General features: G+C 40.4%; 1 protein-coding gene across 1 annotated transcript in view; it reads right to left on the reverse strand.

Annotated features, from left to right (window-relative positions):
- The window catches only part of PAK4 (p21 (RAC1) activated kinase 4), a gene marked incomplete in the record, with an annotated part of 2,042,725 nt that overhangs the window by 1,882,763 nt on the left and 132,003 nt on the right, over positions 1 to 27,959 (reverse strand).

Below are 27,959 nucleotides of genomic sequence, written 5' to 3' on the forward strand. Positions count from 1 at the left end.
ATACCCCTGTTAAAATGCCAGGGTTTTGTGATGTGCAAAAAGTGAGACCACAATGCACCATTTCAAAACTTTTCCTACCTTTAATGTGACCTATAACCTGTACAAGTCAAATGAAAAACAGCTCTATTAGGGGAAAACATATAACAATTAAAAGTACAATAAACTGGTTGCATAAGTGAGCACATCCTTAAAACAATACTTAGTTGAAGCACCTTTTGATTTAATTACAACATTCAGTCTTACTGGGTACACACCTGCCATCAATTAAATAGACTCTAGTTAACGCCAAATAAATTCAGCTGTCCTGGTAGGACTTCCAGACATTTACTCAGTTGCATGGTAAATCAAAAGCCATGGTTCGCAGCATCAAAGGGATCCCACTGTTGAAAGGTACCAGTCAGGAAAAGGGTACAAAAAAAATTCCACAGCACTGGATATACCATGAAACACACTGAAGAAGGTCATCAAAAAATAGCGAAAATATATGGGACAACAGTGATGTTGCAAACAACTGGACGTTCCTCCAAAATTGATGAAAAGATAAGACGAAAACTGGATAGCAAGAAACCTACAGCAAAACTGAAGGAGCTGCCAGAATTTCTGGCAAGTACTGGTTGTGTATTACATGTGACAATAATCTCCCATATTCTCCGCACGTCTGGACTATGGGGTAGGGTTGCATGATGGAAAACTTTTCTTAAACTGAAAAACATCCAGGACCGGCTAAAATTTGCAAAACAATACATCAAGGCTACCAAAAACGTTTGGGAAAATGTGTTACGGTCTGATGAGACCAAGATTGAACTTTTTGGCCACAATTCCAAAAGGTACATTTGGCACAAACACTTGGCATCACAAAAAGAACACCATCCCCACGGTGAAGCATGAAGGTGGCAGTATCATGCTTAGGGGTTGCTTTTCTTCACCTCGAACTGGAGCTTTAATCAAGGTGGAGGGAATTATGAACAGTTCCAGTCATTTTTGGCCCAAAACCTTAAGGCTTCTGCTAGAAAGCTGAAGATTAAGAAGAATTTCACCTTTCCAACACAACAACCCCAAGCATACATCCAAAATACAACAAAAGAATGGCTTCACATGAAAAAATAAGTTTTGGAATGGTTCAGCCACAGCCCAGACCTAAATCCAATGGAAAATCTGTGGGGTGACCTGAAGAGAGCTGGGCACATGAAATGCTCTCGTAATCTGACTGAATTGGAACACTTTTGCAAGGAAGAGTGGGCAAAATACTGCCAAGTCAAGATGTGCCACGCTGATAAAGCATTCAGTCTTCTTGGATAGGAGTGTAATTAAATCAAAAGGTACTTCAACAAAGTATTACTTTAAGGGTGTGCACACTTATGCAACCAGCTTATTGTACTTTTTAATTTTATGTTTTCCCCTAACAGATTTGTTTTTCAACTGAATTGTACAGGTTATTGGTCACATTAAAGGTGGGAAAAGTTTTGAAATTATTTACTGTGGTCTTTTTTTATATATATCACAAAAAAACTGACATTTTAACAGGGGTGTGTACACTTTTTATATCCACTGTAACTTCTTTATCTGATGTTAATCTTCATTCATTCATTCATTACTGATGGGACAGAGTCCCTACACACTTTATGGCCTGGGTGGCCCTGTGGAAGGATGTTCCGGAGCACCACTAAAACAAAAACTGCTCTATCTCTGGAGCCCAAATCCAATTTGTAATGAGTGATAAAGGTATGAGGGGTAGCCCATGTAGCAGCTTCGCAGATATCATCCATGGATGCCCTTGAGTGAAAAGCAAGAGAAGTCGCCGTAGATTTGGTTGAATGTGCCTTGACCTTAGTTGGTAGAGGAAGTTTATGTTGGTAGGCAAAGCATATACAATTTCTCAACCATTTAGCTAAGGTTATCTTAGAAACAGACTTTCCCAAATTAGGTCCAGAGTAGGACATGAACAAAGTGGTTAGTTTTTCGTAGTGATTTAGTTCCAAGTAGAATTGTAATCGTCTATGTACATGCAGTAAATGTAGGCTGTATTCTCCTTTATTAGAGAAATTGTGAAAAAAGACCAGCAGGTCAATTGTTTGATTAATAGTCAATTCTGAAATAACTTTGGGCAAAAAAAAAAAAAAAGGATCAGTCCAGAGTGATACTCTGTCATTATGAAAGACCATTTAGGGGCTTTTTATGCACAAGGCTTGTAGTTCAGATAATAGTCTTGCTGAGGTACCAGCTGCCAAGAATAGAGATTTCCAAGATAAAAAAAAAATTTTAATCACAAGTGGCAGCAGGTTTGAAAGGAGATCAAGTCAAGGACTGCAGAACTAATGTCAAACTCCAAGGTTCAATTGGTTCTTTGAAGGGTGGTCTTATATGTGTTAAGACACCTTTCAAAAAGATTTTACAGAGACAATTGGAAATCAAGGACGAGTCTTGGAAGCCAATGTGAAAATATGAAACAGCAGCCAGGTGTACTCAAAGTGTTGGCTGCCGTTCTCGAATATAGAAGATTTGACAAATAGTCTAGCACAGCGCTAACTGAAGCTGAGCAGGGGTCTAGCCCTTTTTGTAGAGGCCAAATAATTAATCTCTTCCACTTGTTGAGATAGAGTTTCTTGGTGGATGGTTTATATGAAGCCTGAAGAAGGTTATGTACAGGGGAAGATAGGTTATTCTGTCTAGCAATTACTGGAAGAGGAAGAAACAAACCGTCAGCTTGAAACTCTATATGTTTGGATATACCAACCCCTGTGGATGAGACAGTAATTCCGGAGTTGGATCCAGAATCCATGGTTGGTGCAATAGGTGAGGCCAAAGGAAGGGAAACCAAACTTGAGGCCAAAACTGGGCAATAAGAATTACTCTACTTCTCAACCGAAGAGCATTCTTTAGAAAATGCAGGATCAGAGGTACAGGAGAAAAAGCATAAACAAGTCCCATGGGACAATCATGTACTATAGTGTCCCTCGGTGACTCCCCCTGAGGGGGGGGGGGTTAGGGCAAAGTAGCTACTGCAGTTGTGCTTAGCAGGGGACGCTTAAAGATCGGAGCAAAGCTGGTCCCAGTGATTGAAGAGCTTTGCAGCTATAGCAGAACTGAGAGACCACTCGTGAGGCAGTAGGATACATCTGCTCAACTTGTCTGCAATTACACTGGAATCCCCAGCAATGTGCATTATAAGAAAACGGCTGGAAGACATTGCCAAATTCTCATGGCTTCTCAACACAACAGGTAGGATTTGGTTCCCCTTGTTTGTTGATATACCAGACTACAGCCATGCTGTCCAACTGGATAGCAATCATTCCTGACGGGAGGGCAGATTGGAATGCTTGCAACGCCAGAAGCACCGCACTCAATTCTAGAGGGCAGATACACAGATTGGCCTCCACGGGGGAACAAGTGCCTTGGACTGTCCTTCCCCGGAAATACCCCCCACCCCATCAGGGAGGCATCCATGGTCACTGTGGCCTTGGACTGAGAGGGGCAAAAAGGTCAACTTCACAAGTCCTTTTCTGGCTTCATCCACCAAATTAAGTCTTGTTTGCATTGATTTATGTGGATCAGAAAGGACACAGGATGGGTCAAAGGAAACCATTGTGTCACTAGAAACCACTGTAGGAGTCTCAGGTTTACTTTTGCTATGGGAACTAGTGTTCGATGCTGCCACTGACCCAAGGAGTTGAAGGACTGCATGAGTTGAAACCTTGTCCTGAGAGAGTATCACCCAGAGCTGACATCTTGGTCTCTAATCTGTGAAGTGGAAGGGAGACAATGCAAGACTGCGTGTCGAAAGTTGCCCATATGAATTCCGGGTTTCGAGTAGGAGTCAACTTGGATTTTTCCTCGTTTAGAGAAATCTCTAAGAATTTTGATACTTTTGAGTGTAATGTAAGGCTTGAACCAGTAGATTCTTGGTGGGGGCAGTAAGGAACCAATCATCTAGATACGGAAATACCTGGAACCCTTGCAGTCTCAAGTGAGCTGTTACCACTGCCATGCATTTGATAAACACTCTGGCGGCTGTAGAGAGACCAAAGGGCAGTGCTTGAAACCGGTAGCGATTGGCTCCCAGCAGGAAGTGGAGGAATCTCCTGGACAATTTGCCCATTTTTATGTGGTAATATGCATCCTGGATATCCATCAAGCACATCCAATAGTTTTTCTCCAAAAAATAAAAGACAGACTGCATGTGACCAATCGTAATTTCATTTGTCTGACTAACTTGTTTAGGATGCTGAGGTCCAAAATTGGCCTCCAGTCCAGTCTTCTTTGGCACTAAAAAGAACCTAGAGTAATATCCGGATCCTATTTGGTCTAGTGGGAATGTCTGGATGAATCTTTTTGAGCAGCTTTTGAATTTGAGCTTCTGCATCCCTTTGCCTGGGTGGAACGACAGGGACTCGCTTTAGCAGCCTTGGAAAAAGATCGGAGGGGATACTGTAACCTCTGGTTATCTTCTGCACCCAAGAATCTGTTATGAATTTGCCAGGCAAGGGGGTGCAGAGAAAATCGTTCCCAGAGTGCTTCCAGACATAAGAATTGGGCCACTCTTCAGGAGTGCTGATAGGGCTGTCCAGAGAAAGACTCTCTGGATCTCTGATTACGTGGAGACCCTCTGCCTCTGGGGTGTCTTCTCGCGTGTCATGGAAAGGACCCTGGGATTTTCTGTACCACATCTTTCCACTCCTCTGATCCTAGAGTAAGATCGTTGAGGGGTAGAAAAACGTACACCCACAGCAAACACGTCTTGCCATCCTCAAACCTGGCTAATGTGTCTTTACCTTTGGGCCAAAGAGAGAGGAAGCATCAACAGGAGCGTTGACAAAGGAAGACTTACAGGGATCCGCAAAGTCACGTAAGCACAATCATGGGTGACATCACAACTGCTCCTGAACCCGCTGCTGTAGCCGCCGCTTCAGTATTATGAGAAATCAACTGCATGGACAAATTAGAAATGATTCCAGGGTAGCAAGCTGTGAGGCAACTTTGTCACATACCTCATCAGAAACTGCTCCTGCTAGACTTCCCGAGAGTTCTGTAATCAGATCCCTCTCGAGAAGGGCAAAGTGTCTCAGATAATTCAAAGGACCGAATGGCAACGGTTGATGAAGCATATACCCACTTCCCTAGTCGAGCCCATCTCCAAGACTTCCTGTTTGGAGGATTAACAGTTGAACTCTCCTTGGCGAGGTCTTTCCTAGTGGCTGCCACCACCAAAGTGCCTACTGTCAGGCCTTTGGACCAATTAGAAAAATCTTCTGGCGGTGATAGAATTTTGTCTGGTCTCCGGGGGATAGGTTCCACACAGTTTGAGTACTCTTCCAGGTGCTCGGCACGAGTTCTTCTGCAGGCGGGGTTCACCCAAGTAGTAGCGGGCAGAGCACGGAAAGCCTGCAGGAATGCAGACTCCTCAGAGGAAGGACTGGAGGACTTGCAGTCTCCATCTTGTTTCAGGATTCCTAAAATGTCACCAAGAGAGACGTCATTAGGGGGTGACCGTGGGATCCCTTCACCATCATCATAGTCCATCCTTGGTAAGGGATTCTTCAGGGGAATCCATGTGCTTCCTCTTGCATGACCACTTTTGGAGTACCTCCTCAGCGGGAGCATCTGAAGAAGACTCCGAAGTGGAGACCTTCAGAAGGGTATCCTGAGGCTTATGTGCTCGAAGTCCCAACATAGTGGACTGTGTCAACTGCGGTTCAGAGGGTGAACATATATAAGGGACTCCAGCATCAAGGGAACCAGCTGTGTACCTGCGGAAGCAAGAGCCCTCTCCATCATCTGGAGAGCCTGGAACAGAGAATGACTACCTCGGAACTGGGGTCACACCCTGCTCTGACGAAACAACCCACAGGGAAGGAGCCCCAAGAGGACTTTGCTGCCAAGACAACCGGAACCATAGTAGACAGTGCTGTAGAAAAAATAGGCACCTTACTAGGGGCCACAGTGCCAACAGCCCACTCATGATCCAGAGGATGGATCGGCTCCAAGTGAGTCGATGGCCATAGGGTAGGCTCTAGAGCCATGGTAATGTCTACTACTGGCACTAAAGAAGCTGGAAACAGGATAGGTGATGTCGAGAACTTCAACACCTCCAAGCAGGTTGAAGGAGGAGTATATGTTGGGAGTCAATGGAGAAAATCCCCCGGCTCCAGGTGGGATGGAGGATTTGGAAGGGGACGAGATTCCTCTGAATACCAGTAGCTGATCTACGACTCTCACTGCATTGTATTCCGAAAGACTCCTGGAGGAGCAGGTCGATATCCCCAACGGAGAATCAGGGTGTTCTAGAAAAGGGAATGTAGTGTTGTCCCAAAAAAGATCTGCCGTGGGGGAATATTTGGTCCGAAGAACTGATCCACCTTTCCGCACCATGGTCAAAAGACCAGTAGATTGAAATGGAAGGGTGAAAGTGGCCGGACTAGGAAGCAATAGATTGAACAGGAAGGGGGAAAGTGGCCAGAGTTGGAAGAACTATTTTCGGTGCAGAAAGGGAGGTCGGTACCATAGTAGCAATGGTCACGAATGGTTCAGTGGTCACAAATCGGTACCGTAGTTGGTGCTTGAGATATTGAAGCCGAAAATGGTATGTAATAGGTAGTTGAGGTCCTAGAACAGAGGATGGCACCGTAGAGAGGGGTTGGAGCCCTGGTGCCAAGGTTTATGAAGATAATTTTGGAACTTTTGTCTTTGGTTCCATAGATTTAACAGATCTAGATTCAGAAACAGAAGGAGATGAAGGTACAGATTGGCTCCTCTTTTTATGTTAGTTTTTGGGAGAGGGTGAGCCCTCCGCCTGAGAAATAGTCTCCAAAAAGGGAGTCTAAGACCGTTGAAGATTACTTTGTTTTTCCTTTCTGTCAAAGTACAGGCACTAAAAGCTTTACAATAAAATCACAAGGTGGTTCAACTTTCAAGTGTGGTACTCAGAGATAATACACACAAAACAAATGACCGTCAGAGTTGGGCATTTTCCTGCCTCACCGATAACAATGCTTAAAGCCCGTTGTTACTTTCTTTTCAGTCATAGTTAGAGAAATTGGGAAGCCAGGCCAACCCAAACACACACCATATACTCTGAAAAAAACAAAAAAGTTTTATTTATTTATTTTTTTGTTTATATTACCAGGTAAAGCAAGAAGGAAGAGAGAAAAAAGGGGAGGGGAAAATACCAGCAATGGTATTAAAAATTACCACAAGGTAGAAGGGAAGTACCAGCAATGGTACAAAGAATACCAAACAATTTGGTAAATAAACAGAAGAGCACACAGAAATCAACACATAGGGTAAGCAAACTTGAAATGAGTAGCACAATAGAAAAACGTCAAATATGAATAAGAAAAGCTATTAGTTCCAAAAAATTATAGTTACTTAGCTTGAGATTTTCTATGTGGCAAACGAGATCTGGGGTAAAAGGGAGAAGGGCACTATGGGTAAGCTTAGCTTGAGTGTTTTTGCCTGGTATGAGCTTGTTATAGGCAAACTCGGTTCAATGGACAGTACCAATACCCATCAGTAATGAATGAATGAAGATTAACAACATCAGATCAACTTTTCATGTTACACTGAGAAAGATGGCTGTATAAGTGGTTAAAACCAACCTGCGCCCTAATATTAAGAACCTATGCTGCAACACTTATTGCTAACATTTTAATTTTTGTTATAGCTATTTGGTACACACACTCTCTTTTTTTTATATCCTAGCAGGGGAGAGAACAAAAAAATACCTGACAGGTTTCAAAATGAAACCCCAGTGCTAAAACACAGAAATTTTCTTTACTATTTCTCCTCGCCTAACCCCTCCTCAATGAATAAACTGGTACCAAACACCAGAGATAAAATCATACAAGAAAAAGAAAAGGAAAAAAGAAAACTGCTTCATACACACTGCATTCACCCACCGTTCTGTCACTATATTAGTAAAGAAACACTCAAACACTATCAACACCCGACATATTTCAATCAACCATGACATGTAAATTAAGAGCTAAAAGTAAAAACACCATCAAAATTCAGCCCATTCACAACACAATTTAATGTACTCTGAACAATTTGCTATTATGTTATGAGCTATGACTTTAGGATTTATGTGGCACAGGACATATTAGAACATCTTAGCTTCAAAACTTTAAATGTTCTAACATCGACCCCTATTCAAAGAAAGATGAAAACATCTAACATACAGAACAGCAAATTTTTTCCTAGGGAAAGAATATGCTATTCCAAAACACAAACACAACACAATCACACCAAACAAACAGCAATCCACACACATACACCTAACCCTACACTAAACCATACACACCACTAACTATCCACTTACCTTAATCCAAACCCTAACCCTAAGGTCCGTAACTATCGCACACTCACCCGCACCCTAACCCTAACTCATCTACCCCGCCTTAACCCTCATGTCCACATAATCGCACGCATACCTAACCCACACCCTAACCCACACTCAGTCACACACTTACCTGAACCCCGTCCCGTAACTTTCCACCACAGCACTGAAAATACCGAAGCAACAGAAACTGACAACGGAATTCTTTACCTAGGAAAAAATTTGGTTTTCTGTTGCTTCGATATTTTTAGCTTTCGCTGAATAGGGGTCGATATTGGAACATTCGAAGTTTTGAAACTTAATGTTCTAATTCAGACCCGTGGAACATACATGAAGAAAGGAAATCAAGATATATTAACTAATGATAATCTTTTTATTTACATATAATTATTAAGAAACCAACTCTAAGCTAAGGCATATATTTAATATGGAAAATAAAAATACAGAATATTAGTTTAGCAATACATATAGGAAAACAAAGTTACATTTATTTACCTTCGAGAGAAGTGAATCCTTGTTTCCTTACTTTCACCTATATCTCCAGTAACTGAATTGGTAAACTTTGTCATGAAAAAAGAATTTGGTTATTTAAAAAAAAAAAGGTAAACATCAATGTTATACTACAGCTAAGAGAGATTTGTCTTTAGTTTATTTTTCTTCTCATGGGATTTCCAGGTTATTTGCTTCTGCTGGTCTCTTCAAACTACCATTATTGTTACAGTCCATATCTTCAGTTTGGTCTAGAAATTTTTTGTTTTTAAAAATGACAGTACAGAGTCTAAGTCTTCAAAGTATCTAACTTAACCTGGAAGGAATATTTTGAGCCTGGCAGGAAACAAATGCACCTTTAACCGTCTTTATAAGAGGCAAAAAAACTTTTCCTTTTGGTCATCACTGCATTGGAATACTCATTATTAAATCTTATTAGTTTGTCACCCAGTTAAATAGGAGATATGGACCAGACTGTTTTAAGCATTGCTTCCTGGTCTCGAGTCCAGAACAACTTAACGGATTTCGGTGAAGAGTTAGTTTCCGATCTTCAAAAAAAGCAACTTTTCTTAAATGGAAACTTTTTACTTTTGTATAGCTCTTTTTCAGAACTCAAAAAAACTGAATTAATGTTTAAAAAGAGGCAGTTTGCTATAGATATAAACTGGAGCTTAAAACAGACTGGCAACACATGTTCTTTGACTGTGCCATATTTACACCTTACTGGAATAACATTAAATCTTTTTTACAGGCTTTATTTGGGCACAATTTTGTTTTACCCAAGTCATTAATTCTACTCCTGTTTGCCCTCTTTTATAGTCCAGTTTATCAACTACAAGGAAAGTTATAACCATGAACTGGAAGAATTAAGCTACACCTTCTTTCAAAGAATTCACAAATATAACAGACGTATGTCATCTGGAAATCAAGATCTACTACAATCATCTCCTACTATAACACATGGACAAATATCAAGGAACTGCTTTATAAACAAAAATAGCTATACTCATATCAACTGTAATATATAGGAATTTGAGAATCTTCATTGTTGGTAGACACTCTTGTAAATAGTTTTTTTTTTTTTTTGCTCACAAATTTCTAAACAATTATTGCCAGGATCAATTTGTTTAGTTAAAATCTAATAAAAAAAATTTTTTTTTTTGAAAATTAGTTTTTGATGAGGTAGAAACTAGAGACCAGTGTGTTCTCCCTTATAAAATACAACAAGAGCTTCAGAAAAATTCAGAGTCTTAGGAAGCAGGCAAGTAAGAAAGGTGATCATATTTTCTCCTATTTTCTCGCAGTCCAAACATACTTTTGTTATGTCTCCTAGATCTGCTCTCCAAGTCATTATTTTTGTTTAGTAATAAGGAATTCTGTCACAGTAGAAATTCAACGTTGTTTTCATCTTTAGATACTCTGCCTTCTAGGTCATTAAGGACATCTTCCACACCAGATATCAGAAGTTTCTTTTGTTTTAAAATCTCGCATACCTGTTCAGTAGGTACATTTTTTGCTTTAAAGCTGTCAAGTTTGTTATCCATTCTGCCCATTTTTGAAGAAAGGTCTTGTACATTAGAAAGAACAGACTGGAGTTTTTTCATTAAAGGCAACTCCTGAGATTTTTAACTGACTTATTTCACATCTACTGGTTCAGACATTTCAAATGAATAATTTCACAGGAAAAAATTTAAAAATTTAGAAAATGTCTTAGATAATTTCCTTCTATTAGTATTGGGTAACTGATTTCATTGAAAAAACCTGGTTTGGAACCAATTTTTTTTATTTAAAAATAAAATTTCTTGATAGAAAGAGTAGCACAGCAAGAAAACTGCGCTGCTAGCCTGTCAGCATCGTGGCCACACCCCTCATTCAGCACTTTATCAATCTCCAGTAAAAACCACCAAATGTGAATATCTTTAAAAGAGCTAATTTTACCATTTCTCCTTTCTCAGTAATAGCACTGCTGAAAACACTTTCTGAAGCAACTTGAACATTTCATTCTCTTTAAAACAGAATGACAAATGACAGAATTTATAGTCAACTGGACTGCAAACCATTTGTTTTCTTAAGCAGTGTATATAATATACATACATATATACATACTCACATACAATTTAATGGTGTTTCTTAATGTTTGAAAGATTCAAACTTTTACTCAAGTGAAATAGTAATTTAAGATGCAGACACGTTAGACATTAGTATTCAAGAGTTCACAAAGTATTCTATGTTTCACAGAAATGCTGCAGGAAGAGGAGGAGAAAGGAACCGATAAAGACATCTGCTTATGAGTCTGTTGGTAAACATGTGAATTACCAGTCTTTAGCAGATACAGATGCTGAAGTGTTCTTATTTGATTTTATATTCCATAAAAAAGGCTGGACTTGATACCTTTATTAATTTTTGCATACATTTTAGTTATTTTTCTGAAAGGATGTAGCTCGACGAGCATTACAGAATGTGTAGGACATGCGTACAGGTGGAGAATTAGCAGATCATCACATGTTTGCTAACCTAAACTGCTAAGTAAGACTTTGCATTCACAGACTGTAAATTTAGGATGGTGACTTTATATAAAGTTAATCTGGTCTCATGTTTTAAATCCATACGTCACTATGTTACTTATAACTCCACTTAGGAATTTATACACGGATGTGTGAATACAGGGGAGGAGGGGAAGGTGTATGGAATGCTGTAAACTTTCAGACTGCATCATTTCCCAGAAGTTATACATTGGTGAAACTTGATGCAAATGCGTAAAATTATTTCAAGCATGAGCAATGCCCTTCTAAACCGCAAATATACCAGGACAATCATACCCATAAGAAGCATCCAAACCTCTTAAATACCTAAACTTGTGGATGCTTTAATATAAATGTTATAACCCATTCCAGGCATTAACTACTCTCCGAGAACCAACTTGTCTTAGATAACCCAAAGTATTCCCAGAGGTAGTTGTCTCAAAATGTCCTATATACCCAAATAAGGTCTACACAAATACTTGCATGACACACTATACAGGTTCAGATACTGTAATCTTCCATAATATTATTAAATTGACATTGTAGATGCCCTTGGTATATTTCAACCGCACTTTCCAATTTACTCATGCTAGTTATTTCTATACCCTACACCTAATGTAATTTACAATCAACATCATCTCTGAGTTCCAAGATTTTAGAAGTCTTTTTATACAGCCTAGTTTTAGAACTCCCATTAACCAACTGGCTGACATAACCAGAAAAATTAAAAACTACTTCTTCCATATACAGAGGTCCTCAAATTAAATCACACTTTCATTGTGTTCTGTATCAAAAATATTCACCTTCCAATACATATTCCCCAAGTCTCATGCTTAGCTTTTGTTTTGTATATTTTTATGCATTTATCAGTGTATTTTTCTCCTGAGCCCAAATGGTCCATTTAGTCTCATTTGCAGACATACCATATCAGTAACTGAGGTAATCAGTTTTCCCATTTTCAAGTTACCTGTACACAGACTATTGAACTCCTCAGGTTGAAAAGATGGACCTAAAAGATGCACCCTAAGAATGGGCCTTAGGCCTGAACCTTGTGGGACACACCAAATGTAACTTAGAATTTTACCTGTACAATTGCTGTACATTTGTCATGTCTTATTTGTAAGCAATGCAGTTATCAACTTATCAAGATTACACAGATACCAAAATGCTTGAATTTCCTGATCTGTGTATTGCGCATGATCCTATCAAACGTCGAAGACAAGTCTATATGAATTGCATCACAACATACTTCTCATTTATAGCAGTTAAATTTTTATAGATCATGTTTACACGTAATCACAGATTTATTTTCAAAATATATATACCAACATATGATTTCCAAGTTCTAACCTTTCCAGTTCTGCTAATTTATCCACAATCACCTTTTCCATTATTTTCCTCAACAAAAGAAAGTAGAACCAGGGGCCTAGAAAAGATGTAATGGTATTGCAAGTTCACACTGAATGTGCAATAACAACAAGAGTACACTAGTGTTCTCACTGTGCTTTGCTTGGTTCTAGTCTGTGTAGTACTTTCTCAACATATTCCGATTTAACTCCAGTATCTGAAGTTGCGTGTATATTACTAACACAAAGGATATGCCTCCTTGTGGAGCCAAACTACTTTGCGTAATAAATAAAACAGACTATACCCAACAGGGTAAAGACTAGTAAAAATAAAAAATAAAAACACAAAAATCACGAACTGCACCAACAAGGCAATTTCATGCCCAGGTAGATATAGTTGTAATTCCAAAAAAGTGGTATACCTGGCAACCTGCACGACATGTGCAGGATTTTATGTAGGGAAAACCATACGTAGATTAAGGGAAAGAATAGCAGAACATCAGAAGGCCATCAAAAACAAGGATAGCCACAATGCATTGAATTTACATTCCAAGAATTGTGTTTATTTCAAAAAGTTTATATTTTTTGTTATTGACAGGGTGTTGACAAGTGAGAGAGTGGGTGATGATAACACTAGAGCAGAGTCTTTAGAATTCAAATAGCAGGTGATTCTAGATGCAACAAGTCACCCTGGGCTTAATGATCAAATTTCTATTAAGCCTATTTTGAAACAAAGGGCTATGGTTGTTTAAGGTCTTTCAGTTGTTATGGAAAAGTCAATTATTTACAATCAGGGTTTTGACATCAATATATGTGCAACAGGTATGTTCAAAGTGATTATATGTCAGTGCACATGGAAACCAATATTTTAGTACATGTTTTATGGTACTTGTGAGTTAGATCAGTATGTATATTGGGATTGTAATTAATCAAGAAATTTGATTGGTCAAAGCATATGTGGAACTTTGTATTTAAAACCTGTGATTATGTGCTCCTTTTACTCTGAAGAAGCCATCAGTTGATGGTGAAAGCACTTAGTATTTGGGAGCCTTCAGCTCTTCATTAAACAGTTTGGAGCAGTTTGTGATTTTTTGTGTTTTTATTTTTACTTTGCATAATATTTTCTAAAAACATCTAAATAAGAGGATTGTGGCCAATCATAACCTGCTTATGTGTTCAAGACATGGATGCATTCATCTTGACACGGTAACTTGATCTTAATTCTTTACAGTGCAAGCAGCTTTATCTGCTCCATGTACTACTGGTTACAGGGAGGAAAAAAACTTGAAATGTTTTGATGGCATTCAAAACACTGTCAGAAAGGTATTGTAACGCAGCCAGTTAAAAGTTTACACTCGCCTCCATCCTCAACAGTCCAGATTTTCACAGATCATTCAGATTACCAATTCATATTTTTGGTCTATTCCTCAAAAATCTGTGTTTTTTTGGACAAATTACTAAGGTCTGAAGTCAGTAAATGAGGACATGCATGAGTTTCAGAGTTTATGTCTTTCAGAAAATGGATGCCAACACATCCTGATATTCTAGTAGACAAGTCTATTTGAGAAAGTTAGGGACACGTTACTGGTATGGACAGCAGAAAGAAACAAATCTTTTCTGCCACTGCCATTTAATGCAGAGTACTGGTGAGTTTTACTTCCTGGAAGTAGCCCCAAACAAATTTAGCAAAGGGTGCTAACCAACTGTTATGGTCAGGTCGCACTTCACTCTGGTTCTTAACTGGTTTGTCTTTTTCTGAATAGAGAGTAATCACTTCACTCCATGCACTACAAGAAAGAAATGTTAAGTGTCTGAAAGGAAACTTAAGTTACTACAAAATTGCTACAACTCTGCTACTATAGACAAGACAACTAGGTAGACTGTCATAAATGTCAAAATATGACTCTGGGGCAACTTTGGAAAATGTTCTGTCTCTTTTTACATAGGGGAGGCAAAGCAGATTCAGAAAACCACTTGGCCTTCAAAAAGCTTTTACTATAGTTTGTACTTAAAAAAAAAAAAAAACTTCTCATTTATTTTACATTTGTTGACCGGGCTGGTCCAGCTGGATATATGTCCATTTTCAGTGGAGGCCCAGGGAGAAAAGCTCCACACTTCAGAGTAGCATTTACAAGACATAGGTACATTGTAAAGTTTTGTCTATTATAACAGTTCCTTGCCTTTTGACATATGAGTAACATGATTCCTATTATAAGACAGCTACGGATGTAGATACAAAGAAGAGTAAATAAATATGTAGCACACTATTAAACAGTACAGTTATACAGTAAATGTTTAAAACTATGTAAGCAAAAAGCACACTACTGAACAGTAAAGTCACACATTATTTGCTAGTATAAGATTAATTATTAAAATAATACACTATTGATCAGTATAGTGACATGCACACTATTGTTAATAAAAGTATTAACTAGCTTATGCTGGTATGTAGAGAAGCGTCAGGATACAAGTGTGGCAGTTAGTCTGGATTCGCACAGGGGCATAACCAGTGAGATTTAAGATGTGTTTTAAGCTTGGTTTTAAATAGGGGAGCTGAGGATAGGGAGGTTAGGTGATCAGGGAGGGTGTTCCAAGTTTTTCCTACTGTGTTAAAGAACAGTGAATCACCGGCCAGATTGTTGGTTTTATTTATTTGAACTAGTAATTCGTTTGATGAGCGCAGGGACTTTAGGTTATTGTAGGGGGTGATTAGGTTAGTGAGTATTTGTAGGTTGATAAAGTATCTTTTGGGCCACTATTAGTTGGGTTCAGTAGAATTAGATTTGACATTTCTAACCAGACTAGTTGATTAAGATTGCTGCAGTGATGGGTTCTGTAGGTTGACCAAGTTGCAAATCTTGCAATATTATTGTAGGAGATGGAAAGCTTGTTCATATTGCTTTTACATAGTTTAGTATAGATAGGGGATGCATATATAAGGGTTGAGATTAAATGGGTACGGGCGATAGTGGTCCGGGCTAGAGGGGTCAGAAAGGGTTTAATTCTATAGCGGGATCCCAGTTTTTTGTTGACCATTTTTATATGGTTGTTAATATGGGGCTCAAAGGAAAGGTTATCATCAATTAGTACCCCAAGTAGTTTTGTGGTAGAATCTGGATATATGACAGTACCATTAGTAGATGTAACATTAAAGTTCAGTGGGGAGATTCTGCGAGTGGGGGTGAATAGCAGCATTTTTTTTTTTTTTTTGGGGTTCAGAATGAGACATCGAACAAGGAGCCATTACTGTGCTAAACACGTTTTGGGTAAAAGACTAGTTGTGATGGTGAAATGGCTGAACATATTAATATGGAATCATCTGCATACTGAATACAAGTGGCTTGAGGTATTACAGAGTGTAGGTCGTTTGTAAAGATAGAAAAGAGGAGGACTGAGTGTGGAGCCTTGAAGGACTCCAAGGGTAATTGGGAGGTGGGAAGAAAGGCTATTCTGCCATAGTACGGCGTGTTGCCTGTTATTTAGGTAAGATTGAAAAGTACAGTTTTGTACCTACCATAAATGTAGATGTCCGATAGGTATGCATCTGCAGTCATAACATATGGGTTGTCCTGCCTCAGGCAGCCCTTCGGTCGGCCGGATTCCAAAGTCTGGGTCTGGCCTCGGCTGATGTCGCACTTTCCCCGACGTCAGAGCGTCTGGGGTATAAAAGCATCAGCCGACGCCATTTTCCTCAGTTTTTCTTGCCCCAGATGCCAGGTGCCCTCTAGGAAGGCTAAATTTGGATAAATGCAAAAAAAATTCCAAACATTTGTAAAATTATATAAATATATACATGTATATACAAACAAATACACCATAATAGATTCCCCCAGCTAGCTAAAAAAGAGGGGTAAGTACCCTAGGAATATCAGAGGGGTAGGAGGGAGGGTAAACCTGACTGCAGATGCATACCTATCGGACATCTACATTTATGGTAGGTACAAAACTGTACTATGTCCTTCAAAGATGCATCTGCAGTCATAACATATGGGTAGAATACCATAGCCAATCTGGGGGAGGAGGTACTAAGAAAAGGATGGTGTAGTTAAGATCCCCTGCAGGACTGCAGTAGCAAAACCTGCTCTGGATCTGGAGTATAAAGGTAGATTGCAATGTTTGGCAAATGTATGTATGGAGCTCCAAGTAACAGCTTCTAAAATGTCCTTGGTAGCCACCCCTCGTAGGAAGGCTGTAGTGGTGGCCGTGGCCCTTGTGGAATGAGGCCTGATGTTTTCAGGAACTGTCTTTCCATGAAAGGAGTAACAAAATCGAATGCAATTTCCTATCCATTTTGAAATTGTCTGTTTGGAAATTGCTTTTCCTTGCACCCCAGTAGCATGTGTTACAAATAGTTGGTCAGTTTTTCTGCTGGTTTTAGTTCTGTCCAAGTAGTAGCGAAGTTGTCTGTGTATATCCAGGGTGTGCAGCAGTTTTTCCCCTCTATTCTGTAGATTTGGGAAGAACGTAGGCAAATGAATAGCTTGGTTCAAGGATACCCTAGATACCACCTTTGGCATAAAAGTAGGATTGGTTCTTAGTGAAACTCTGTCCTGATGGAAAATAAGAAATGGCTGTACTGCCATTAATGCTTGTAACTCAGATGCTCTTCTTGCTGAAGTTATTGCCAGGAGGAATGCAGTTTTCCAAGACAGAAACTGTAGATCCGCTGATGCTGCTGGTTCAAAAGGAGGAAGTGTCAGTTTATCCAACACAAAGTTGAGATCCCAAGCAGGTAGAGGGGGTGGTCTTGGAGGTTTAATATTTTTGATCCCTCTCAGAAATTGTCTGAGGAGAGGGTGTGAGAAGATAGGTGGATCCACATTGTATTCTGCTGAAATTGCTGAAGCATGAATCTTAATGGAAGAATAGGACAGGCCATTGTGGAACAATTCTGCTAAGTATTCCAGAATTTGTGTCATGCTTGCCACTGTCACATCTGAGCCTTTTGATGTGTTCCAAATGAGAAATCTTTTCCATTTAACTGAGTATGTCTTCCTTGTGGAAGGCCGACAAGCTTCCAAGATAATGTCCTTCACTCTCTGTGATAAAACAGTTTGATTGGGATTTAAGGAATTTTCCAGGCAGTTAGCTGCAATGTTTTCAAGTTGGGATGCATGATCATGAAATTGTTCTGCGTCAGAAGAAGAGGCCATAGGGGGAGAGGCCATGGTTTTTCCTGAGACATGCTTCTCAATAATGGATACCAGTGTTGCCTTGGCCAGTTTGGAGCTAGCAGTATCACTCTTGGCTGTTCCTCCCTGATCTTCAGTAGAACCTTGTACATTAATGGGAGAGGTGGGAAGGCATATACTTTTAGAGCTTTCCAGCTGAAAGAGAGAGAGTCCACCCTCCAAGCTTGTGGGTGGTATGTCCTTGAGCAGAATGTCTTCAGTTGATGGTTGAGGGGGGAGGTGAACAGACCTATCTCCGGCATTCCCCATGCCTTTGCTATGAGTTGGAAGATGTCTGGGTGCAGCATCCATTCGTGTGCATCCATGGTAGTTCTGCTTAAGCTGTCTGCCAGTGTATTCTCTTTTCCTGGCACGAACTGGGACAGTAGTTGGATATTGAGTTTCAGGCATAGTTCCCATAGGTTCATAGCCATCCGGCATAGAGGGTAAGAGTGTGTGCCTCCCTGCTTGTTTATATACCACATGACCATGGCGTTGTCTGTCCTTATTAACAGGTGGTCTTGTTGGAGGAAGGGTTTGAAAGCCTCGACTGCATGCATCGCTGCCAGCATTTCCTTTTGGTTTATGTGCATGCTTAGCTGCCCTTGAGACCATAGGCCTTGGATACATTTGCCCTCCATGTGTGCTCCCCATCCTCGGTCTGAAGCGTCCATGGTGATGGTTTGTCTTGTTTTTGGTTTGTTGAAAGGCAACCCTCTGTTGGACTGGCAGACCTGAGCCCACCACAGAAATTCCTTTTGAAGGCAAGGAATGATTGGTATCAGGGTTTCTAAACTGTGACTGTGTTGAGACCATACACTCCTTAGGTACCATTGTAATTTTCTCATATGCAGCATGGCCTGTGGTATTAGAATTATGCAGGATGCCATGTAACCCAGGGCCTGCAGGATTTTCCTTGCAGTAAGCAGAGTTTGTCTTGTCAGAATCATGAAGTAATCTGGAAGTTGTTTTTGTTCTGTGAAAAAGGCCATTTGAGTGGTTGCGTCCAGATCTGCACCCAAAAAAGGTTATCCTTTGGGATGGCACAAGTCTTGACTTTTGGATGTTGACTGTGTATCTCAAGGCCTGTAGCAGGTGGATGGCATAAGCCAAGTCCTTTATCAAATCTCCCTTGTTGCCCGCTTGTATTAGGCAGTCGTCCAGATATGGGTAGATTTGAATCCCCTAAAGTCTGCAGTGTGCAATTACTGATGCCAGGCATTTCATGAATACTCTGGGCGCAGTAGATAAGCCAAAGGGCAATGCTGAGAATTGATAATGCTCTGATCCTGCAAGAAATCTGAGGTGTCTTCTGCAACTTGGTCGAATAGGGACGTGCAGGTATGCCTCCTTGAGATCTAGAGTCACCAGCCAAGACTCCTTGCCCAACATGGGAAGAAGCTGCTGTAGGGTCAACATCTTGAATTCTGGCACAATGAGGTAAGTATTCAGTGCAGACAGGTCGAGAATAGGCCTCCATTGATTTTCTTTTCTTGGTACAAGGAATAGTCTGGAGTAAAATCCTTGGCCTTGTTCTGAAAGTGGTACCTTTTCTATAGCTTTCATCTGAAGCAAATTGTTGATCTGTCTTAAAGCCTCTGTCCTCTGATTTGGTGGTAGGTTTGGCATTCCGTTTCTTTTTGGCAAAGTGTGGAAGTGGAACCTGCATCCTTTGTCTATTATTTGCAGTGTCCATGTGTCCCTTGTAATATAATGCCAGTTTTTTTTTTTGGGAATAAAGCCAGCTTTCCGCCCAAGGGTGCTTCCAGTTGATCCCTGGTAGGCGGAATCAGAGTAAAGTCATTGAGCCTGTCCTGGTGTAGTAGTTGTTGTTGCTGCTGTTGCACTACTTCTCTGGTTGGCAGGCTGCCACTGACGGCCTCTGTAGGAGCCCTTCGATTGGCCTCTGCCTCTAGGGCGTCTGTTCCTGCCTCTCTGGGCTCTGTCTGGAAAGGACCAATTCTTAGTAGGCCAGTTTCTGCTGAATCTCAGTGGTTGTACTTGCAGGAAATCCTTAACTGTTTGCACAGATTTTGCCTTTTCTTCAACCTTTTTTAAGACCTCCTGAGCAGAGGAGCCAAATAAATTTTGTTTCTCCACTGGAGCATCCAGGAATTTAGCTTTAACATGGTCTGGCAAAGATTGTTCCTTCAGCCAGGCATGCCTACGAATAACTGCCCCAGTCATAGCTGACCTAAATGAAGCCTCCAATGCATCATAGCCACATTTTAAGAAATGATTACTAACCTGTTGTACCAAATCCTGAAGGGATTTACGGTCAAGGGGTTCAGGAGAAGAAAGTTTCTTATTCAGTTCATCTAACAAATACTCTTGGTACTGTATCATATGAAATTGACAATTTAATGCCCTGACAGAAAGAGTTGCTGAAGTATATACCTTCTTTCCCCATCTCTCTAAAGCTCTAGACTCTCTTTCAGAGGGTAGAGGATTTTTGGCAGTGGCGGCCGCAACCCCTTTAGGGCCCTGAGAAATAGTTTCTGGGTCTGCAGAGTGGGCTTTACACAGATGGAAATGAGAATCCGGGACCCTGTAGTATCTATCAGGTTTGGCAGGGGCCGGAGGAAGAGTATCAGGGGCTGTACTGACATCATTGTACACATCATCAATTACATTCAAAACAGGAGGTATAGCTAAGGGCCTATGTTGAGGCAAATGCAAAAAGGTCCTTAATCTTTTTCTAGAATCAGAGAATTCCTGACCTTGCCATTGAAAATACTCTCTCATGGAGTGTAGAGTCTCACCAAAGGAAAACTCTTCAGGAGGGGAGGCCGAAGGGATAGATTCCTCAGCATCTGAATCCTCATAAGGCGAATAAGCCTCCTCCTGGTGGTCTGACAACTCAGATCCATCCGTGGACTCATCTGAAGAGTGTGAGTCAGAGGGGTCAGTCCTGGGCCTTTTGTCCGGTGGAGGGTGAGAGGCCCTGTCTGGGTGAGGGTGTGAACCTCTAATTAAAAGAAATAAGGTCCTCTGCAAGGCTGAGGATCTGAGAACTAGAGGAAGGCCTCTGGGAGGTAGTCTTGGGAGGCAATGCTTTAGGAAGTTTAGCTGCTTTTGCCCTAGAAAAGGCCTTAATGGACATGGAAGCAGGGGGCCTAGCTGCCCCACGTGCAGGAGTAGAAATGTCCAAAGGTATAGTGTCGGACATTTCCTGGACACTGGTTTCGGTAGGTAGCTCGGAAGCCGACTCAGCCGGGGCCTCCCGGGCCGCGGTGGTCGGTTGAATGGATTCGGAAGTAGGAATCTCCGAGGACTCTGTTTCGGCCGAAACAGAGACACTCTCGGTAGGCCTTACCGTGGCTTCAGCCGAAACCGCGGGCTGCGAGTGTCGGTCCTTGTCCTTCCGTTTTTTCACCAAATGCGAAGTCGGAGTCTGACGGCATTTTATATGCAAAACTAGCCCCAAAAAATTCCTCTGCAAACTCCGACCGATGTCTAAGAGTTTGTCGGTTGAAGGAAGCACAGGCAGATCAGGCCGATACGTCGTGGTCTGGGCCTAAGCAAGGAAGGCAGTAGGAATGGAAATCCTTAGGAGGTATTTGTTTCCCACAAGTTAAACAATTATTTACTTTGTCTGACATCGGCTGAGGCAAGAAAGAGTCCCCAACGGGGTTACTTAGCTTTTTTCAAAGTCTTCGGTAGCTGAATTCACTGGATCTGACCGACCGGCACTTGCGAACAGCTTCTGCTTCGGGCACCGCGCGGCAAGAAAGACTGAGGAAAATGGCGTCGGCTGATGCTTTTATACCCCAGACGCTCTGACGTCAGGGAAAGTGCGACATCAGCCGAGGCCAGACCCAGACTTTGGAATCCGTCCGATCGAAGGGCTGCCTGAGGCAGGACAACCCATATGTTATGACTGCAGATGCATCCTTGAAGGACATCCACTGTATAGCAGATGGAGCTAGTGACAAGTTTTTAAGTAAGTTTATAAGTAGCTGGTGGTTGACCATATCAAAGGCTTTTGACAGATCTATACAGAGAGCAGAGAATAGAGTATCATTATTACGATTTTTATTGATGCAGTCAGTGAAGAGTAAGAGAGCAGAGGTGGTGCTGTGAAATGGTCTAAAGCCATGTTGGCAGATAGCTAGTAAGTTGTTTTCTAGTACGTGGTTTAATAGCTGCTTATGAATGCACCTCTCCATGATTTTAGCCAAGGGGGGATAATATGGCTATGGGCCTGTAGTTAGATAAATCTTTGGAGTTACCACCTTTGTGCAGGGGAATAACAGGTGATATTTTCCAGAGTTTCCCCGTCTATGTCCTAGACAAGGTCGTCTAAACTTCTCCATGGAGGTAATTTTTTCAACATAGTAAACATTTTCCTGGCTCTTTATCGTTGATTTATTAGTAGAGTTTTAAGGTTAAAGTCATCATGTTGGTTACAAGTTTGGCAGGGGGAGGTGGGATGCAGCATTCTGTCCTCAGTAGGGACTGTTAAGGGAGTTAAGTCCAGATATGCACTTTAAATTTGGTGATAATATTTATAGGCAAGTTCACTATATTATCAAGGAATGTTAATGGGCTGGCCAATTGTGTAGATACAAGTAAGGTGTTTATCCATATGTTCAAGAGACCCACTTAGATGATCATGAGCATTAAATCTTGCTGAAATAAGAAATATTTTCTCAGTGCAGTATATTACAGGTCAGAGAGGGGGGACAGTGATCCTTGTTGACAGAAGGACCCACTTTTGAACTGTTAGCATGGAAAGTGGATGGGGAAGTGGGGTGTTGTGGTCAAAGGGTTTGTCAAAGCTATCATTCTCAAGTTTACGTACAACACTAGAAATGAAATACGTCTAGACAAATGACAGATACTGAAGAACTGGATTAACTTTTGAGAGGGACTAGTACTCTTGCAAGGTAATATGAAAACTGTTCTTTCACAAGGGAAGTTCCACATGAGACAGCATTTTTTAATCCCCCTCCACTGTGTAAATTTACAAAGAAATATTTGAACATTATGAGAATCATGGATACCCACTCTTTTGCCTGGACTTGCAGCAAACTGCTACACCCGTTTCTCTGAAACGCACATACCAAAGAAGACAGAATATGGAAGTTGATGGTCAATAAGGAACATGGCTGTCTAGTCAATTCAGTGCAGTACTTACCACTGCAGTTAATGGATCACTGCCTTGTGTTTGGCATTTTAAAACATGAAATTATGGGAAGACATTAAAAGATTTAACTTCTGTAAAGGATCAGATTTTTTGATAACCAAGGGGAGAACTACAGTTAATCAACAATGAGGGAAATCATTTAAACAAATGATGAAATATAACAACTCTAATATTTAAAAAAAAAAAAAAAAAAAAAAATCACAGGAAACTGTCATCCTTCTCATGGGGACTTCAAGACTGTGAATACAATTCAATCATACATTTAAATTGTCAATTGGTACCTCAGATGATTAGAAATTCAAAGTTGTTAATGAGCTAAACTGCCCTTTTAAATGGTAACTTAAGTTCATACAATCCTAGTTTAATACAACCACTTGGCCTAACTTGCAAACATTAGTGCCAGTCAATTCTTCTTTGCCTTATGGAGAACTAACTTCATTTGTAACAACAAATGTCAAAGAACACTGCCAAAATGTTTGGCAGGTCAGGAGTCACAGTATTCATCCTTTTTGCACACATGATCAGATTAATTTGCTTTTCCAACGCAAGTGGGACAACATATAGAGCAGGCAACAAGTTATATTATAGTGCATGGAAACATTTCTGGTATACTAAAACAGTCATTCACCACTGTGACCATGCTGGTCATAAGAAAACGGAACTGGTTACAGCTACCTGAAAATTTCATTCCACCTTTGACCTGCTTGTCATGTACTTTTCATTTCTAAAAAGTCCTACCCTCTTCTAAAGCACAAATTTGACTCTTTACTAAACTCAATGTAACAGGAAAGCCTCTTAATATTCTCCAGTGTTGCTGCAGGATCTTTTTAATACTTCAAGAATCAACCTAACATCATAACCATTACTTCAATACGATTATGGGTACTGAAGGGGACTCCATTACAAATTACATCTAAGATGCAAAGCTTTTATTTTTAGCTTTTTGCTGCACAGAACTGACCTGTTTTGTTGTATATGAACTGCTTCACTCACGTCTCAAACACATATATAACAGGTTATGATCAGCAAACTGGTTGTAATCCTGTATGCTCAGTGGAGGCTTTGTACACATTTCCCTTAGCTTAGTCTTACAAATACTTAAAAAGGCTGAGAGCTCAAGTACAAGAACAGTGTTGTACTCTACGTTTTTTTTTAAGTACAGAAATGTCACTGACAGCAGCCTTCTTATCTTGCTGTGTCCTTAATATGGCCAGACTTGGCTTTCTAACTTACTCACACAAAAAGTAAATCATGGAATCATCATCATCTCTTTACATCGAACAAATGACATGCGCTTAGCCAGCTGGCATGGTCCTCTCCTTGTTAACACATGTTGGAAAATTAATAATTCTTGGTTGCACCTTCAGTTTGCATCGTACCTTCCCAATGCACAGCCAGCATTTATTCTGCAACTAATTTTCTGTCTACAAAGGCCACCTGCAAATTCTTCTCTCTCATGTTGCTGCTTCACCGGTTCCAGTATCTTCCCTCCTTGGTTTCTCCCATTTCTCATTTTCTACTGCTTGGGCAGAAGCACTGCAGCTTCCACCCAAGCCCTTCTGCTGCACGTTCCTTTCTAAACACACATCAATGGTCTGCTCACTCCCATTCAGATATGCTAGATTACAAAAAAAAGGCTAAAAGAGCCATTAAATGAAAAGGTTCCGAAGAATCCTTACCACTTAAGTGTTTAGCATTCTGGATGAGATGTCAAGTATCATATCAACTGTTGACAACATATGATGACAAGATGGCAGCGATTGTTTTATCTGAGGAAGTCTTGTATTAGACAAAAACGCAAGTTTTAATAAAGTGTTCATACTGATTTTGAAGTGTTTACGGATATCCTTAATCTCCTTGGCTTCTACTTTCTTCGTATTTGGTTTTGGTGACAGTGAGGGAAGCTGACCGTGATTTTTTTCGATCATATCAACTGTTCACAAGGGTGAAGGACCCACTGGCTGGAGGATTCGTTACTGAACCAGATGAAATATTAAAACATTGTTCAGCTCTTATTATACCTTGCTCTAAGGCTTCTAAGGTTAGGGTTTTCCTGGAAAGGACTTTAGAATCCTGTTATTTACAGCAGAAGGATATCTACTTAGCTACAATGGGGAATGAGAACACATATTTGCTTACCTTATCAGATCCAATCACAGTGAAAGTTTTAAAGCACAGACAGAACTCATCTAAGAGTACCTTTGCTTAGTTTAGCAGAGGCATTTTAGAATAGTGTAGTAATGGAAATCAAACCAGACCAAAAAAAAAAAAAAAAAAAAAAAACGTAACTGAAAGTACCAATACACAGATGAAGGAAAATTTATTTTCCAGTTGTTGACCAATTAGGCGGGCTAGTGTGCCAACCCTTTTAAGCCATTACCCAAACTTAGAGTTTTTAACAATACAAGGAAAGTTACAGTAACAATTGGGTAAGCAAACAAGGAATAAATTACTGCACCTGTGTAATGTATACACTCATGCATCACAGTTTCAGCAATAACGTACCATCAAGAAAAAGAAAGACAGACAACTGTACTATCTGTATGTTAAGCAAACTTGCCATAAACAGTAGATGTTAGAATGATCACTGCCAAAGTAGCTTAAGCTATATTCGCTAGATTACCACAGCTTAGAAAGACTGGGAGAAGATGAAGGATGGTCCAGGAGAAAGGTCCTAGCAGTGGATGTCCTAGACATGGAGGAGGAAATTATTATTATAATGCCTTGAAAAAGTATATACAGAGGACCAAGTTGCAGCTTCTAGAATACATCTAGAATCCAAACCTTTACAAAAAGCTACAAATGAAGTCAAGACCATCACAGAATAACCCCTAACTGTGTAATGGGAGTAACAAAAAAATAAATACACGAGGCAACCACTCGGAAATGGTTTGTTTTGACAGTGAGTTGTCTTTTCTTCTTACCTTCACAAGAAACAAACTAATTACAAGTTCTAAAAGATTTTGATCTGTCAGTGTAGTACCAGAGCTGTCTGGACAGTCGAGGTATAAAGTATCCTCTCCCCCTAATCTTTAATTTCTGGAAAGAAGACAGAGATGAATAGCTTGGCTTAAAGTAAACTGAGAACCAATAAATTTAAGCCTTAAGTGGTGTCAAAGAAACCCACCATAACAGCCTGTAACTAAATAATCTTTTTGTACACTTTAGAGCAATGATTAAAACTGCTTTCCATGTCAAGAGCCTGAAAAGTCAGCCTGATTAGCTGGTTCATAAGAGTTAGTGTTTTTTTAACACAAAATTAAAATTCCAAGGAGTAACTAGTCTTCTAGAAGGCTTTGTAAGGAACACTCACTTCACATCCCTCTCAAAAATATTTTCAGATTAAATTGCATTTAAAAAGAGTGGGATCCATGGCAAACATGCTGAAATGGCCAACAAGTGAACCATGATTAATTAACAGGATAGGAATTCACAATTACTTCAGAACCAGAAAAAACAGCAATGAATGGGTGCTGGTTCTTTTGTTGACGAATACAAAACCTTTCTAATAAAAAAGATATGTACTCACAGTAATGCTCCATCTGGACTGTCCTTTTTCATTCAGCTAATAGATTTCTGATGCCACTGATTTGGATGCCGCTTCTCCCAGACCATCGGAACAAATTCTCAACCTCTTTCCTCTATTCATAATGCCTCCATCAGACAACAACTCAGTGAAGTACAGTTTTGTACCTACCATAAATGTAGATGTTAGAGTGTTCACCCTGCTGCAGTCATCACACTTGGGTTATCCTGCAGTCAGGCAGTCCCGCAGTCTGCCTGAGTTCCAAAGTCTTGGTCCGGCATCGGTTGCACAAGCAAATACACCACAGAGATTGTATAGGATAGAGTGGTATACATAAGTTCAGCTAGTTCAGAGGGGATGGAGGGAGGGTAACCTGGACTGCAGCAGGGTGAACACTCGAACACCTACATTTATGGTAGGTACAAAACTGTACTATGTTCATCGTGTTACCCTGCTGCAGTCATCACACTTGGGTTGAATCCCAAAGCTAAGGATGGGTGGTGGAGTTAAACAGGGTTAGAAGAAGCTAGTAGGCCCTGCAAAACTACAGTGGCAAAACCAGCTCTAGTCTTACAATATAGAGGTAAGTGATAGTGTTTGGTGAAAGTGTGCATTGAACTCCAAGTTGCAGCTTCCAGAATATCCTTGTTTGGCACTCCCCTGAGAAAGGCTGTTGATGTAGCTGTAGCCCTGGTGGAGTGGGACCTAATGTTAGCAGGTACCAGTTTCCCATGATGTGTGTAGCAGAAACGTATGCAATGCCCTATCCATTTAGAAATGGTCTGTTTTGAAATAGCTTTTCCTTGTGATCCTGCAGCATAGGCTACAAAGAGCTGGTCAGATTTTCTGAAAGCTTTAGTTTTATCCAAGTAGTAACATAATTGCCTGTGAATGTCCAAAGAGTGCAGGAGTTTTTCTCCTTTGTTCTGGGGATTTGGGAAAAAGGTGGGCAAATGAATGGTTTGGTTTAGGGCCACACTGGATACCCCACCTTTGGCATAAAGGAAGGGTTAGTTCATAGAGAGACTCTGTCTTGATGAAAAATGAGGAAAGGCTCCACTGCCATTAGTGCCTGTAGCTCCGAGACTCTTCTAGCTGAGGTTATTGCTAGTAGCAGGGCAGTTTTCCATGAAAGAAATTTTAAATCAGCTGAAAAAGCTGGTTCAAAGGGCGGCACTGTAAGTTTTTCCAGAACAAAGTTGAGATCCCAAGTAGGTGTTGGTGCTCTCCTGGGCGGTCTTATGTTCTTAGCCCCTCTGAGGTACTGTCTTAGGAGTGGATGGGAGAATAAAGGAGGATCCGTGTTGTAATGTGCTGAAATTGCTGAGGCGTGGATCTTTATAGATTAAAAGGAAAGTCCTTTGTGCAACATCTCAGTTAAATATTGTAGAATCTGAGGAATGTTTGGATCAAGGGGATTTTGG

This window comes from Protopterus annectens, chromosome 1.part0, assembly GCF_019279795.1.
Source record: "Protopterus annectens isolate FY-2018-M chromosome 1.part0, PAN1.0, whole genome shotgun sequence".
Classification (NCBI taxonomy): Eukaryota; Metazoa; Chordata; order Ceratodontiformes; family Protopteridae; genus Protopterus; species Protopterus annectens.